Raw genomic sequence first — 8,342 nt, forward strand, 5'->3', positions numbered from 1 at the left:
GCATTACTGAAACAAGATATATTAATATTAGTTCAGTAATAGCTAATTGCTGACATTATATCTTGTAACAAAGTAATATGTAATTTACTTCACGAAAGTATTAACCTGGTTTCTCATTTGTTTGTTCTCTCTATCTACATAAATCCCACAATAAGCTTTAAAAGTATATTGCATTCAGATTTCTACCAAATTCATTTAGAACAAAATTAAGGAAGAAATTCATAACTAGGTACATCTAACTTGGAAACAGGGGAAAAGAGAAAGAAATTATGGCCTAATGCAAATAACTGAAAGAAAAGATTCAATCTACAATGAAAGTCCTGAATAGTTTTTGGTTCTTATCTATAATTCCGATCCTTAGAATTATTCAAATATCAAAGCAATGGTAAGATACTAAGAAAAGAGTAAAAAGCAACAAGAACTAAAATATAAAACCTTTAACTCATTTAAATTATAGAAACCCAAACTGGAATTTGTGTAACAACAAACCTTTCTATGATTTAAATTCTATACAAACTATATTTGCTCTAAATATATCAGAAAATATTATGAACAAAAAACTTCAAACCTTTGAAATAGTGAAAGCCCACTGGAATCCACAACTTGCTCCAGTGCACCTGTTAGTGTGTATCCATCAGCGTTGCAAGTTCAACACAATGATAAATGGATATGCAGGTCCAATCCCCAAACAGCAAAAAAACTTAAGCAGCTACGCCAGCCTTGCTCAGGAGAAAAAGACAATCTACAGATATTTACAGTTGAATGCATAACAGTATAGCAATTTGATTTCCCATAATCTTTATTGCAAAGATATCCTATGTAGTCCATTGGTTTGCTAACAAGATGGAAGAAAGGATAGGAACCCTTCTATTACAGTGGTCATTTTTGCATTTCTGGTCACTTATCATTCCCCCCATCATGACAAAAATCAAACTCAGAGTAATATGTCTTTCCTGTGTACTTCACCCAGATTAACGAGTCTTCTAGCCACCCTCAATTTGGTTACAGTCAGACCATCATAAGACTACAGCTTCATAACACAAACTTAACCCCTACCGTACACCAGCTGGCTCATTCTCAGGTCTCTTTGAATGAGATACAAGAATGTAGTTTCTTTGTACAAGACCCTAAAACAATCCATTTCTGAACAACAATCACTAAATCAACCGAAGAGTCATGAATAATACAAATTATGAACTTTCTTCATTACCTGAGCATATCCCCAGGACGTAACTGTGGCCCACCAAGTGCTAGTGAGATAATGAAAGCATTACCATCACCATAGAATGAAGGATGCCCAAGAGATATTGGCCGATCAGGGAGTGGTGGAACTTCTATGTCACCTTCGAACATTTTTAGAGCGTCTGCAATGGTAGGCCTCAAAGCCACCAAGACATAAGCACACAAAATTCCAACCAACAGAAATCTTTCCATTGTTGCCTTAGGATTTGAATTCACAGAATCCCCCTCTCTCAACAAAGACACGTCCAAAACCTCCTCTACTTTTCCAGCTTTCACTAATGACCAAGCCCAATCTATTATCAAACATGCACGAGGAGGTCCTGAACAAGACAAATCAAGAGCTTTTATCCCACACATTATCTCCAAAACAACCACCCCAAAGCTATAAACATTACTTTTCTCAGTCAATTGTCCATAAAGCGCATACTCAGGGGCCAATTACCCATGAGTTCATGCCACTCTCGTAGCAAGATGAGACTGCCCTTCTCTGCTTTGTTTTGCAAGGCCGAAATCAGCCACTCTTGCACTCATATCAGCATCTAACAGTATATTTGTGGCCTTAATGTCTCTATGATAAATTGCAGGCTTCATCCCATAGTGCAAATAAGCCAACCCCTTCGCGACATCCAATATTACACTCTTCCTTTGAGGCCAAGTCAATGGCTTTTTAGTGCTTCCAACTTTATCATTTAAAGAAGGGAATAAATGATCATCAAGATTTCCGTTAGGCATGTAATCATAAACAAGATATCTCTGATTATCTCTCACGTCATAACTCGGACTATCCTCTTCAATCACACAACATCCTCTTAAGGGCACAAGATTTCTGTGCTTCAAATTGCTAATAATCTCAACCTCGTTACAAAACTCTGCATCACCTTGAAAATCCGACCCACCATAGTCCCATCTTTTAGAACCCCCATATAAACAACTCCAAACCCACCTCTCCCTCTAATATTTCTCTGTGAAAAGTTATCAGTTGCTCTCTCAAGATCCTGAATCTTGAACCAAATTGAACCAGTATTTGGCCTAAATTTCGGCCTAGACCCTTGTTCCTCTAAACTATAACCAGAATCCAAACGAGTACCATAAAATCTTCTCCTCAATTTCTTATCCCACCAAAAATACAAACCCAACAAACCAGTCATGACAAAAATTGCAACCCCAGCTCCAGTCAAGCCAAACACAAGAGCTGAGTGCCTGCTATTTGTAGAACCCACTTGAGAGTTTAATGACAACCCAAAAATATATGACAAAGCTCCATCACTTTCAGGGCCAAATTCATTAACCATACCAGCAGCATAAAGAACAGTAAAGTAACAGCAATCAACAGCATGAGTCCTATTCCCATCAATGGCAATCAACCGAGACTGGACTCTCTAACCAGCATTAACACAAGCATCACAAAAACTAAGATCAGTAAGATCACGTTTACAAGACAAATCAAGCTGAGTTGACATACCCAGATGGCCATCCGAATCTTTAATAGTCACAATACTAGCACACACATTAGGATTAATCACAAACTGTAAAGGGTCAAAGCAGAGAGAAACCAAATCGTCAGGCAAAGAAAGAGAAGAAAGCTTAGACTGATAATCTTGCATACAAGCAATGCAGGTGTTGACTTCTGGTAAGTTAAACAAAGAAGTTTCTTTAAGATGCTCAGCCAGAGCCACAGCAAAGAGATAAGAGACTTCGGCAACATGGGTTCTTTTAGTTTGGGATGGTTATGTTGGAGGTGGTGTGGAGATGGTCGTAGTTGCGGCAATCCGTGGTGTTCCATGGGATTCTGAGGACATAGTTGAGGTCCACGGGACATTTTGGGGGGACATTTGCAGGAGCCGCTTTGGGAGAGATTGAGAAGAGATGAAATAGAATGAGAAGAAGAGGTAAGTAAAGGTTCTTCATTTTTCTTCGTAAAGTTTGCAACTTTTGGTGTAGAGTTGGAAGATTTTGTTTTGAAGGTGAAGTTTTTTACAAGAATTTAGAGAGAGAGATAAAGGGTGTGGTGGGTCACTGGGTTGAAGCCATCGTTAATCTGAGAGGATCTTAGGGTGAATTTGAGTCAAACTTCTTTGTCTTGTCGGTGGATTTATCTTCTTGGCTAAGTGAATGTCTCTGGGTGTGGCGCGTGTGGATATTATTTCAAATTTTATTTTTCAGAACAATGAAAAAAGTAAGGGCCAAATGGATTTCGTTTTTCGTTTTTCGTTTTATTTTTATTTTTATTTTTTTTTTCTCTTTTTATCTCGTAAAATATATAATACTTGTTTACTTATAATACTTGCCCATTTATCATTTCTTTTTTCTAGAATAAAAAACATAGAAAACAAAGAACTCATAAATTACTAAAAATTTAAAAACACACAAAACATAATAAAAATTTTTTTTCCTATGTTCTCATTCTCCATTATACCACAATATTTTATTTTTATCATTAAAAAAACAATAACAAACACATTTTTACCATTTTCATTTTCAAATACTACTTTTACAAAATAATAGTAAAACATTTTTAAAATTTAAAAAACACAAAATCAAATAAAAATGTCAAAAACATAAATTAATGTAACCTAATTGAATATTTGTATTTAAGATTCCTAACTTTTTTTTCCCACCTAAGGTTTGGCCTAACCTCACTTTCCTACCCAATAAGTTTCAAAATATAGCTTCACTACCTATACACTATTAACTTTAACAGAAGAAAGATAGAATAATAAATTTAAAAAATAGTTAAAGGGTAATCATGTCATTTTACCCTTTCTTCTCCACCCCTCCACACCAAAAACTTTCCCACCCAAATAATAGTAGGCAGCAACTTCTCAACTACATCTGGCATCGCTGTCGGTGGTTTAAGCCACTTTCCTGGCGTCCAACCGCAACCATCACCTATTATGTCTATTAGAGTGGGTGTTCTAGAGCCAATCAATTATTATAGAATTGACTTTTTATAATAATGTTCATTGATCAATAAAAAAACATTTTATTCTATATCGCGTAAATCATTATTGTATGTATTGATATATGCCCTTAGAATGGTAGAATCGTGACAAGAGTATCAAGTGTTTCAAATCTTGATAGTGAGAACCGTATGAGCACATATGGTGGCTATTTTAGAAACATCCGTAACCCTAGTATTATTCAGAAATAAGGGCACAAATAATACAGTAAGGCTATCACAACATTGAACGACCTTGTCGAAAGACAGTGACTGATCTCACTTATTAAGGTTGTTTGGTGATAACCCGGTGCAATACATGGGTGCTTGCTGTAGGCAAGTTCACTGGACTAACCCACTAGAGGATTCTATATGGATGGTAACCCTAGTGTCTATGGAACAAATCTTCTAACGAATGGTGGTGCATGTGATCCTTAGACTTAAGATCACCGGATCGCCTTGTGCACCGATTGGTGTAGTTTGACACTAACCCAACGCATTTCTATTCAGAGCTGTCAATACAGTAGTGATTGGCTACATTAAGGTGCGAGGGAGATTACACAGAGGCTCTCGATTCCGCTGTCCCAGACCCGAAATTCCAGTTTTTGTCTAATGAAAGCCCCACGTTACTATGGTAGATTAATAGAGGATTCATCACTCCCGCGTACGGGAGAAGTTATCTCATGGCATAATTCAATAAATGACAGTGACACTAAAACTGTGGCCACAGTGGGATTGAGTTGTTGCTCTATCCAGTTTATAATTCTGGTCATTGGTTCAGTAACTAAATACATACATATCGAGAGTGTAAACCCCGCGTTATTATTTTGATGCCCTAAGGTATGAAATTTACCTTTTCTCAAAATTGGCGTTATAATTCTGATGTATATAGGGAACAGTTAGCTTTATATATTGCTGCAACCGATCAACCTATTAATATGGCTGAAGATAAATATTTTGAAATTTGTTCAAAATTCATTTTTTCCAGGATTTAAAAGTTATTCTAAAACTGCAACTAGAAATGATTTAATAAAGTTGTTTAAAAAAATGAAATTAGAATTAAAAAATAAAATACATACTTGTCCTGTTAGTGTGGCTCTAACTACCGATATTTGGAGTAGTAGAGCTAAACAAGATTATATTTGTGTGAGTAGTCATTATTTTGATAATGAATGTAAATTAAATAAATCTTTATTAGGATTTAGATTAATGTATTTTGATTATAGTTTTGAATAAATTTATAATAAAATTGTTGAAGTTTTAGAAGATTATGATGTTGTTAGTAAAGTGATAAGTTTAACTTTAGATAATACAAGTTCTAATAGTAAAGCTATAGATTATTTTCAAAGTAATTATCCTTTATATAACAATTTGAAGTTTTTTCACCAACGTTGTGTATGCTATGTTATTAATTTAATTGTGAAAAGTGGTATGAAAACAATTAAAGAAAATATTAATAGAATTAGAGATTGTTTAGCTTGGATTACTAGTAGTAATAAAAGAAATGTTGAATTTCAAGACGCTTGTATAAAATCAAATATGTCTCCTAGAAGTTTTGCATTAGACATGCCTGTTAGATGGAATAGTACTTATTTAATGCTTGATTCATGTTTACCTTATGCTAATATAATTAGTTATTTTGTAGCAAATAACAGAGGTCCTCATTATTTGGTAGAAAATAATTGGCAAATCGCTAAGGTATTTCATTCTTTTCTTAAAACTTTTTACCAATCCACTTTACAACTTTCTGGTGTGTATTATCCTACTAGCCCATTGGTAATGCATACAATTATAAAAATTTCCGAGTTATTTATAAAAAATAAAGACAATATAATTTTAAATGCACCAATAAAGGCAATGAATTTTTTTTTTTTAAATATTGGGAACCCATTCATTTTCTTTATTGTTTAGGTGCTATATTTGATCCTAGAATTAAATTAGCAAGTTTAGAAAATGGTTTTGACAATTTATTTGAAAATTTACAAACCGAAGCATATGTCAATCAAATAAGAGAGGTAAAAAATACAATTTTCGAAGTATATTTCTAGCATAAAAACAGGTATGGGAACCCGCAAAGAGGCGAAGCATCCAAGGAAGCTACATCAGAAGAAACAAATGAAGACTTCTACTCTTGGGGTGCACTGAATAGGCCGAAGAGGACCCGAATCCGAAGCACAACCTCCTCTTCAGAAGCTCCACCAACAACAACAACTAATGTACTGTCTTCCATGTAGTCGCAGAGCAATGAGCTTCAACAATATTTGGCAACCCTTGAAATGTTACCAGTAGATCCACAACAGAGAGCCAACATTGATCTTTTAGACTATTGGAGAGCCAGAAAATGTATTTTTTCGGTATTATCAAGACTTGCCTTGGATGTTTTCGCTGTTCCTGTCTCAACCGTCTCATCCGAACAAACATTTAGTGCAAGTGAAAGAATTTTAAATGAAAGGAGGACTAAACTTTCACTGCAAATGATTGAAGTCCTCACATGTCTTCGAGATTGAGAACGGTCGCGCCATCAAGGTCAATACAATAGAATCATTTCAGTTTTGTAATATAGATGATACGGATGAGAGAGGTCCTAGTGAACCCCAAAATTAGTTATTTTGTAAATTGTAACTTGACAAATTAATTGTCAATTATTGTATTCTTTTTTCCTTACCAAGTTTTTGTCCTATTGGGTTTTTCTTGGTGAGGTTTTTAACGAGGCAATAATTATTGTAATTTCTTATTTTATTTTTTAATAAATAAATAAATTTAATTATTCTTATATTACAATTTTAATGTATTAAAATTGAATTAATATTTGGAATGTTAACCAAAAAAAAAATTTTAATTTAATTTAATTATTGATATTTGAAAAGAAATTAACAATTAACTAAAAACAATTACATTTATTCATTTATAAATTGTTAATTATTCATTTGAAAAGAAATTAACAATTAACTAAAAACAATTACATTTATTCATTTATAAATTGTCAATAATTCATTTGAAAAGTTAATTAAACATTTAAACTTAAACAAAATAAAACAAAAAAATAAAAAAATAAAAAAATAAAAAAAAATAAAAAAGCGGGTTAACCCGGCCCAACCCGCGCCTAACCCGACGGGTTAGGGTTGGCGGTCCGGGTTAGGCCCGCCAATCCAATTCCTTAATATTGGCGGGCCTAACCCGGCCTGCCAATGTCACCGGGCCGGGCAGGTTGCTTTTCCACCTCTAGACCAGATCTGACTGTTTTAAGACCAAAGATGTGGCCGTGAAATGCCATAGATTTGGCCGTGAAAAGGCCAGATCTTTGGCCATGAAATGGCCGCCGTTTCACAGCTAAAGATCTGACCTTTTCATGGGCAGATCTGTGGCCATGAAAGGACCATATTCACGCCCAGATTTAGTCGTTTTTGGTTTGATCCATGGTCGGACTAGGCCTTATCGGCGTACGACTAGTCAGATCCGGCTGTTCGTGCGCCATTACGGCGGTTAGTTGCCGACAGTGGCTTAAGGTGAGTAGAGGTGATTTTGTTATAAATTAAAGTTTTATATATTTGGGGTGTTTTAGCAAAATTTCAAATATAAGAAGTTAAAAGAAATAATTTAAAAAACAATATAATAAAATATAATAAAAATAATATTCTATTATTATTTAAAAAGAATGACAATTTAATAATTTATATAACATACTCACTCATTTATCCTCCAAACCAAACATATTATTATAACATATCTATCAATTTATTTCAACTAATCAAACACATTTTTCTAAAGATTTCTCGATAATTTATTTTTCAGTAATATAACATTTTTCAGTAATACAACATTTTTCAGTAATACAATATTCTCTCAACCAAAATTAACGCTTAATTCAACTTTACAAAAATTTTGTTAAGAATTTATGTAAAGGGTTAAAATTGGGGGCATGTTGAAAGTCACTGCAGGGATATGGTCCCAAATATCGTCATTGTCTTGCCCCGAACGAAAATCTTTCTTCAAACGACAGCTACTATCTGTAAACCATGAGGTCAAATCCACTAAAACCTTCCACACTTTCTCTCTTCAATGGCACAAAATCTAGCTCTGCCTCTTCTCCTCCCAAGCACACGGCCCATAAATCCTCTCTTTCTTAACCAAAACCAACACATTCCTCAATCCACAACGCCCT

At 34.4% G+C, this 8,342-nt stretch overlaps 1 pseudogene; it reads right to left on the reverse strand.

The window, feature by feature from the left end:
- Positions 1 to 441: 441 nt before the first annotated feature.
- Positions 442 to 3,279, reverse strand: LOC116108286 (annotated as a pseudogene).
- Between the last annotated feature and the right edge of the window lie 5,063 nt (positions 3,280 to 8,342).

Source organism: Pistacia vera, unplaced genomic scaffold, assembly GCF_008641045.1.
Source record: "Pistacia vera cultivar Batoury unplaced genomic scaffold, PisVer_v2 Contig561, whole genome shotgun sequence".
NCBI classification, from domain to species: Eukaryota; Viridiplantae; Streptophyta; class Magnoliopsida; order Sapindales; family Anacardiaceae; genus Pistacia; species Pistacia vera.